General features: G+C 32.6%; 1 long non-coding RNA gene across 3 annotated transcripts; it reads left to right on the forward strand.

Moving 5' to 3' along the window:
• The first annotated feature begins 192 nt into the window (after positions 1 to 192).
• On the forward strand, positions 193 to 7,929 carry LOC131594591 (uncharacterized). Of its 3 annotated transcripts, none has more exons than XR_009281418.1 (4): positions 193 to 531; positions 1,356 to 4,614; positions 6,412 to 6,525; positions 7,702 to 7,929. It is a non-coding gene; the product is annotated as an uncharacterized LOC131594591 (long non-coding RNA). The 3 variants fall into 3 exon arrangements; XR_009281420.1 differs by having other exon boundaries at positions 204 to 531; positions 1,356 to 1,489; positions 6,415 to 6,525; XR_009281419.1 differs by having other exon boundaries at positions 206 to 531; positions 1,356 to 1,489.
• Positions 7,930 to 8,402: the final 473 nt, after the last annotated feature.

An 8,402-nucleotide genomic window follows, 5' to 3' on the forward strand; every position in this document is an offset into this window, starting at 1 on the left:
ATAACATTTTGAATTTAGGAGGAATGGATGTTGTTGACTTGTTGTAGTTGTTTGATGTTGCACACTTACATGATCAATAAATAAGCATAGTATTTTAGAATATAAAAATTTTCTTTAATTTAATAATCTAAAGTATATCAGTTCTATATTTAGTTCTATACTTTTTTATTATATAGTTCCGACAGTTTCACATGCAGCCTGACAAATATAATGTCCTACCAACCAAACAATTGTTACCTACCCTTATCCATAACGAATCTACCAACTACCACAACCAACTAATGTAAAAGCAAACAACCACACACCACTACCAGTACCAACATAAAATCTGGTGCTTTAAGCCATCAACCATGGAGGAAAAAAAAACTATAGATCCACACACACAAAATCCACCAAACCAAACACAAACCAAGCAAAGCTTTCCTTCATAAACAGAATATATTTAATGATAGATTTTATCTTGTTCCTTTGAAGCTCACCTCTACAATATTGATCTAAGCTCAATAGCACCAAAAACACTCCAATCTCAAAGTGAGTACAACAAATCTACCCTTTACTCAATATGCATTCTTTTTATAATGAATCTTTTATACTCACTTCATATACCACTCTTTCATACTTTATTAGTTATTTTGACAAAATCTACACTTTTGAATGTAACTTAGATTAGTATCCAGAGTTAAATGTATATATGTAAAGCACCTTATGTATTAGATCCAAATGTGACATGTTCAGGATAACAAAAATAGAATGATGTTCCTTCAATAAGTCCATCAAATTAGTCACGCTAAGTCACCAAATTAGTTTCTCATTCTTTCTCTTGTATTTCTTCATTTTTCACAAATTCAATGCAAACTCAAATTAGTTTCTTACAATTTCTTCATTTTTCATATCATACTTTTCAAGACAAATCCATTTTGTCGTGTCTGTTCTCACCTCTACCTCAACCCGCATTGTTAGACGCATGTGAGTTTTTTAGAAAGGAGGGTACAAACTCAACAAATTGTTTTTGTTTTTTATTTTAGCCTATTTTACTTCTCATCCAAATCTTAGAGAGCATGACCTCACCAAAATCTGGGAGGAGCAATAGTGATAATAGAATTTTCTCATTTTCTATATTTTATTTCTAATTTTACTTTATGAAAATTTAAAAATGTTTTGTAGTTTTTTTTTTTAAATATAAGAAAAAATATATGTTAATTGAAATCTATTGAATAAGTGTGGAAAAATTAAAAATTTGTGTATAGAAAAATTAATCACCATAGTTTTTTTTATTATCTATGGAAGAGGTATTTAGTGTTTTTTTTTTTAAATAATGAAAAGGTCTCATACTCATTTGTGATATGTGATCATAGGGTTAGCGATGAACCCACTGAAGCTCTTTACAATGGTAATTCAAAATCAATCCTACTTTTGAATGAAATGGTAACTGTCAAAGGTGCATGTTGAAAATCCTCAAGCTGAAGACTAGAGATTTGTTTATGGACAGGTTTGTTGAACAGTAAATATAGTAAATATATTGGTGAGACCAACACACTAACTTTTGCAATGTCAATGTCTATCTATTGTAGCACATAATACATTATACATGTTACAATAAATTCACTTATGCTTTTAATGTATCATCTTCCATCATATATATTCATTTAAGTCTTTACATAGGACACTTAACCTTTCATAGAGAAGAAGAGTAGTTTGTCGAATAAATGAACTTGTAACCTTTGTTAGAAATAGTTCAATCATTTCAATCAAATACAAACCAACGTGTTCCATGTTATCTATCATTCAGATGGTAATGTTTTTGTTGCTACTCCAACTAGGTGGAAAAACTATGGGTAGAATTTGCAATTTTGAATAATCACAAAAGGCTACCTGTGTTGTTTATGTTGCAACCATCCAAGCTCTTGCCCAAAAAAATATCTTGATTAAGAGAATAAATTTGTCAGTGGCTCAATTTGAAAGTGATTGAATTGATTGGAGATATTGATATTGACATGAAATTGCTTGAGACAAACCAACTTATAATTACTACTCAACCTATATGAGATATTTTATTGCAACTCTAATAAAAATGCTTTTGTCAAACTCACTTGCCAATGGAAAGGATATGGGGAATAGGCAACGGAGGTCTTCTTTACCTCTTCTCAGAGAGTGCATCATTGATTATAAAGAGACTCTTTTGTTGAACAAGTGATATTTATTTCCACTGGCAGGATAAAGTATCTCATATATGTTGAGTAGTAATTATATATGGTGACTTAACTCAAGCAATTTCATGCCAATCTCAATATCTCTAGTCAATTCAACTACTTTCAAATTGAGATCACCCCAAATTTCTTCTCCAAAAACAAGATATCTTTTATCGGCAAGCGCCTGAATGAGTACAAACATATAAACAACGCGCATAGTACTTTTGTGGTTCCTCAAAATTGAGAAATTTTAAGCATACAGTCTTTCCACTTCCAGTTAGAGCACCAACAAAAACATTGATTTGTATTTGATTGAAATCCTTGAAATATTTCTGATAAAGATCTTCCTAAAATATTGCAAGTTCATTAATTCAATAAACTGCACTTCTTCTCTAGGAAAGGTTAAGTGTCCCACATGCAGACTTAAAAGACTATAGTTGAGGATGTATGAAAAACATACATGTAACATGTATTCTGTGGGACGATGGGGTGGCATTGCAAAAGTCGGTATGCTAGTTTCACCAATATATTATTGCTCAGCATTGAAAATTGACGATAAACAAATATGTTGCATTTAACTTTAAGATTCTCAACAACCACATATATCCCCAGATAATTATTGTTCCATTCAAAGTACAATTAATCTTGAGTGGCATCATAGAATAACAGTTAGTATCTGACTGCACATATGTGGTCAGGTACATTATAAAGGGATTTGGTGCGTCTATTACTCATCTATGATCATATGTCACAAATATCAAATGAGTTCGAGGTTTTTTCAGTATTCCAAAAAAAAAAAAAAACTAACACTAAATACTTTTTCATTATTTCAATAGTTAATATAAAAAACAAGGGAAATGAATTTTTCTATATATAAACTATTAATTAAAAACATTTCGTAAAGTAAGTTAGAAATAAAATATTGAAAATGATAGAATTTTAATATCATGCTACTGCTACTCCAAGATTTGGATAACAGTTCTAATATCATGCTAATACTCGTCCAAGATTTGAATGAGTTCTAATATCATGCTCATGATCCTAGATTTAGTGGGAAGTAAATTAGGGTAGAGTAAAAAACAAACACAATTTGTTTGAGTTCGTACCCCTCCATTTTTTTATTAAAAAACTCACGTACCCCTAATAATGCGGTTGAGGCGGAGTTGAGAATAGATGCAGGTGGATTTGCTCTGAAGAAGGTGATGTTAAAAATGAAGAAATGAAGAGAAACTAATCTTGAATAAAATATAATTGCTCCATTCATCTAAAGTTTGATTATCTCCATTCATTTTCAATAAAATATAATTACTCCAGACACATAAGTAAACACATATAAAAGGAATAATGGGACAACAAAAACAATCTTGACATGTCCTCTCATATCTGCATTATCATATCACTTATCTTCATTTTCAGGATGCAAACAAAATATAAAACTTAATATTCTAGCTGATTTCAAAGCAAAAATAAGAATCGTATAGAAATATAGGATTATTGAAATCCAACCTGTATGAGCCCACCAAGCTTATCTCTAAGGTCCAATACAACATGAAGCACCCATATCTTGAATTCATTTCATTGCTGCAAAATTTAATTCATTCTTGTGTCATCACAAGCAAGCAAAATTAAAGGATTATGCTATGAAATGCATACAAATGACTAAATCTTTTCGTGCCAATGCATTGGACTCCTTGAGGTGCATGTACCCATCATAAGCCAACAATTTGCTATTGAACTTCTATTGATACAAATGGTCCATGATCCCATGCTTGACCTGACAATGGTGATGCCAACATTTAAACTTGAACATTAAAAACCAAAAAACAAAGGCTAGAGCAGGTGCCAAACTAATGTTCTGTTAGGCCCTTGCAATAGAGGTGCTACTTCAATTGTTGATTTTCCCTTTACCTACATGCAATAGATATGCCAATACTTAATCTCGCAAACTAAGAAAAAAAGAACCATTTGAGTTGTCAATTAATCTCTCTATAGTAGTACAGCAGCTTCGATTTCCCTTGCAAAAAATAATGCATTATATTGTGATCCTAGTAGGAAAGAGGAACATCAGTGTGCTCAATTTTGAAAATTACTTGAGCTGCAGGGATCAAGCTGTACTCTTCCCATTTAGTAACTCCATGTATCAAATCATCTTCCTTATAATCTTCGTGTCCAGATTCCAGAACTTTAGACGCATCTAATGGCTTCAAATACAAAAAAAAAAAAAAACATCAGTAGCTGCAAACCATAATTTCAATTTTGCAACTTTGCAACAGAAATATCAATTTACATATAAAAAAAACACACTTTAAGGCTCAACTCTGCATATACTAAAAAGGGTCTTACCCAGAAAAGGATATCGACTTACAGATTGAGGAGTAAAGGCACCAGAAGAGGAGAGTCTTGTTTTGCTATGTTTATCTTTCTGGTACATTTTTTTAGAAATTCATCATTAACAATCTGCTAAACTTCCTGAACAAGTTCTTCATTAGTAAAATCTTTCTTTTAGTTTTGAGGTGTTGAAAATTGTAATATCCAGAACAAATAAGACTATAAAAGTGTATCAACTTACTGATCATTTACAGTATTTCATATATACTACATGGAACACATGGATACCATTTCAAGTTTGTTAGAAACAGCTTCAAGAAGCTAATAATATAACATCAAAAAGTATAACCCCCACAGTGAAATCTACTTCATATTGTCATGTCTAGATTCACACATACTTTGGCAAAATCAAAGTGAAACGTGAAACTCATAGAGAGGTATAATAGTATTTATAATTAGTATTGTTATTAGTTTCTAGTTGTAATTGGATTTTTAGTAGTGTTTAAGCTTTGACAATTTCTTTATAGACCCCCTGTGGGGATAACCCCCGCTGAAAATCCCAAAATACTCATGTTTTGGCGATGCATCTCCGAAGTATTTTTTTTTTTTAAATTTTTTCAGAATTCGAAGATGCATCTCCGAAATAACCCATCTTTTAGTGTTTTCGGAAATACATCTCCAAAAATATTTTTCTTCCAAACACCGTTCCACCCTCGAAACTCTGGTTCTTCTTATTCCTAGGTTACTCTCAAAACCCCAATTTTTCACTCTTTTCCAATTCCACCCGTCTTCTTCTTCCTCAACTTTTCCAATGAAGAAGAACAAGAAGAAAAACAACAACCTCAACAAGAACAAAACATTCTAGAAGAAAAACAACAACAAAACCATTTTCCTTAACAAAATACCCAAACTCAAAACGAAATTTCACACCCCATTATCAACAACCACTTTGAATCATTATCTATTACCACTTTAAATTCTGGAAAAAAAATTATTATCATTATGAAAATTTTGTTCTTTCATTATTATCACTCCCTGCAGCTGTTTCAAGAAGGGGACAGTATTTTTTTCGGAGATGCATCTCCGAATATATCCCGCAGGATTATTTCGGAAATGCATCTCCGAAAACACCTTTTTTCTGGAAAAAAAAGTGATTTCGGAAGTTCATCTCCGAAAACAACGTTTTTGCTAAAAAAATAAGGTGTTTTCGGAAGTACACTTCCGAAATCAACTTTTTTTTCAGAAAAAAAATGATTTCGGAGATGCACTTCCGAAATATAGGAGCATTTTGAAAATTTTGCCGCGGGTATCCAAAAAGGTTGGAGGGTCCATAAAGAAATTGTCTTGAGCTTTTAGGTTTATGATCCATTAAGAGTATTATATAATGTAGTCTCATAGAGACATTTGGAATTAATCAATCAAATGAAAAAGTATTTTATTTCTTTTAATCCTATTTTGTTTTTTTAGTGTTCTTTCTCTTTCTAGTTAAAACCCAAGGGTGTGTTTGTTTCATGGATTATATTTATAATCCTGGGAATGTTATTCCTAGGAATGTTATTGCTGGGAAAATAGTTCCCATCAATTTGTTTGTCAAGTTATTTAAGTTCCTAGGAATTATTTAAAATTTTATTTTATTTATAATTTTAAAAATACATACAAAGGTATTAAAATAATATATAAATGGGTAGTTATAGGTAGTTACTTTTTATTCCTGTAACATCCGTAATTTTTCCTTAAATTAATTTAATTAGAATTTAAATTATTTTATTGGAATTATTTGGCATTTCTCTGAAAATTATGGAAAATAATAGAATTGGGCCGAGGTAGTGTTTAGTAAAAGGAGGGGTATTAGTCATGAGACCTTTTACTAAAATTATGTTGTTTTCATAAAAAGAAGGAAAAGAGGAAAATTGGAAATAGAACGAGAAAAGAGCAAAAGAGGAGAAGAGAGCAAGAACGTGAAAGTGCAGAAGCAGAGAAAGAGGAAGGATTCAAGAATTTGGCTAAGGTAAGGGGGGACTTATCTGATTAGCATCTATTATCGGGTTAGGGTTGATAGCATAGAATAGATGTGGGATTCGTATCAATTGAGTCATATGATAGGTTTAGGGATTGAGTCAATCGTGTGATGTTTAATCCCTTTGTTGAATCCATGATGTGTATGATGTTATGGTCTTAATTGATGCTTAATTAGTGTATTCTAATGTGCATTTTGTGTTGTATGTGTGATCCATTTCCTGAAATTCGTGCTGGTACGATTTGAGGGGAATTGGGATGTGTAGAATGTTGTTTTCTGCGATTTGGGGTTCTGAAATTTACCGGTTCGCGCCACGTCCCAGGTGGCGCCGCGAACGGCTAGACAGAAAGCCAGGAAGTTTTGACACGCTCAGTTCGCGTCGCGTCCCAGTGTTGGCGCCGCGAAGGCCTACTTTTTTTCTCGTTTCGCGCCGCGAGCATATGTTTGCGCCACGAACTGCTTGGCAGAGAGCCAAGGATTTTTGAGACGCTTAGTTGACGCAGCGAACCAAGTTGGCGCTGCGTGCTGTTAGTGATTGGAACTTTTTTAAAAAGTTTAAAGATGCATAACTTTTTAACCGTTGGTCCGTTTGATGTGCCGTTTCGAGCTAAACGAGCCTTATAAAATAATCTATTTGATGATTAATGATGTGATTGTGATTGAATGATGCATATACATATAAACATGCTTGATGATGATGGTAAGTATGATGAAATGAGTATTTTGATGATGTTACTCATTAGACTTGACGATGGTATAAGTATGTTCATATATGTTGCATTCATTCATATTCATCGATGATGTTGTATCCATGATGATGTGTTGGATCAGTGAAGGGCATGATTCCCATTGTGTGGAATCTGTGCTGGCAGGGCCGTATCTTGATGATGTTGGATCGATCATGGGTTATTCCCATTTGATGATGTTGGTACCACATGCATAGTGTCAGTTCATACATATGCATATTTTTATAACATGATTGGATGTATTCCAGTGTTGTAAATATTGATGATGTGTTGGTTGATTGTTTGTGATGATGAATCTTGTCTGAATGTCTGTTTATGAAACAATTGGGTGAACGATGCAACTATGATGTGTTATTGCTTTATAACCTTATAACATTTGTTAATTATGATGAGACTCACCCTTACATGTTGTCATTTTCAGATTGAGGATAGCGGTTGTTCGACTCGGTGAGGATTAGCTCATGAGTCCGTTATTTAGTTAGCGTCAGGTGTCATGCCCTGATATTTGTAACACTGGGGACGCGATGCTTAGAGTTTATGTTTTATAACTCTAGTTATGTTTGATGTTTTGAAGGATAAGTTTTAAAGATGTCGAACTTAGTCCGTTTGATTTAATTTCCGCTGTGTTAACATGAAATGTTTTAATCGATGATGATTGCCTTAGTGAATGCATGACATGACTGAATGATGTTTATTTTATTATGAATTGTGGCACCTTTATTTTCATGTACTCTGAATGAATTTAATTAAATTGCCGCGGGGTTAGTAAGGGGTGTTACAATTCCCATGGGAATGTAAGATTCCCACCCATTAACATGGGAATAAATTTATAAATTTCAGGAGTAAATTTTATTCCAAGGAATAAAAAGTACCTAGGAATGATTTCTTCAAACTTCAAACAAACATGGAAATATGAGATTCCCAACCTCTCATTTCCAGGAATCCTATTTGAATCCATCAAACAAACACCCCCTAGATTATAGCATTGATAGAAATTGCTTCCTATAAAAACATTTAAGATTCTGTCAAAATCGCAGTAATACTGAAAAATGATGCAAACAAATTAGATGTTTCACAGTGAGTTTTTTTTATCATTGAAAAAAAAAGGAAACAACTGAAAAT

Source organism: Vicia villosa, linkage group LG4, assembly GCF_029867415.1.
Source record: "Vicia villosa cultivar HV-30 ecotype Madison, WI linkage group LG4, Vvil1.0, whole genome shotgun sequence".
Taxonomy (NCBI): Eukaryota; Viridiplantae; Streptophyta; class Magnoliopsida; order Fabales; family Fabaceae; genus Vicia; species Vicia villosa.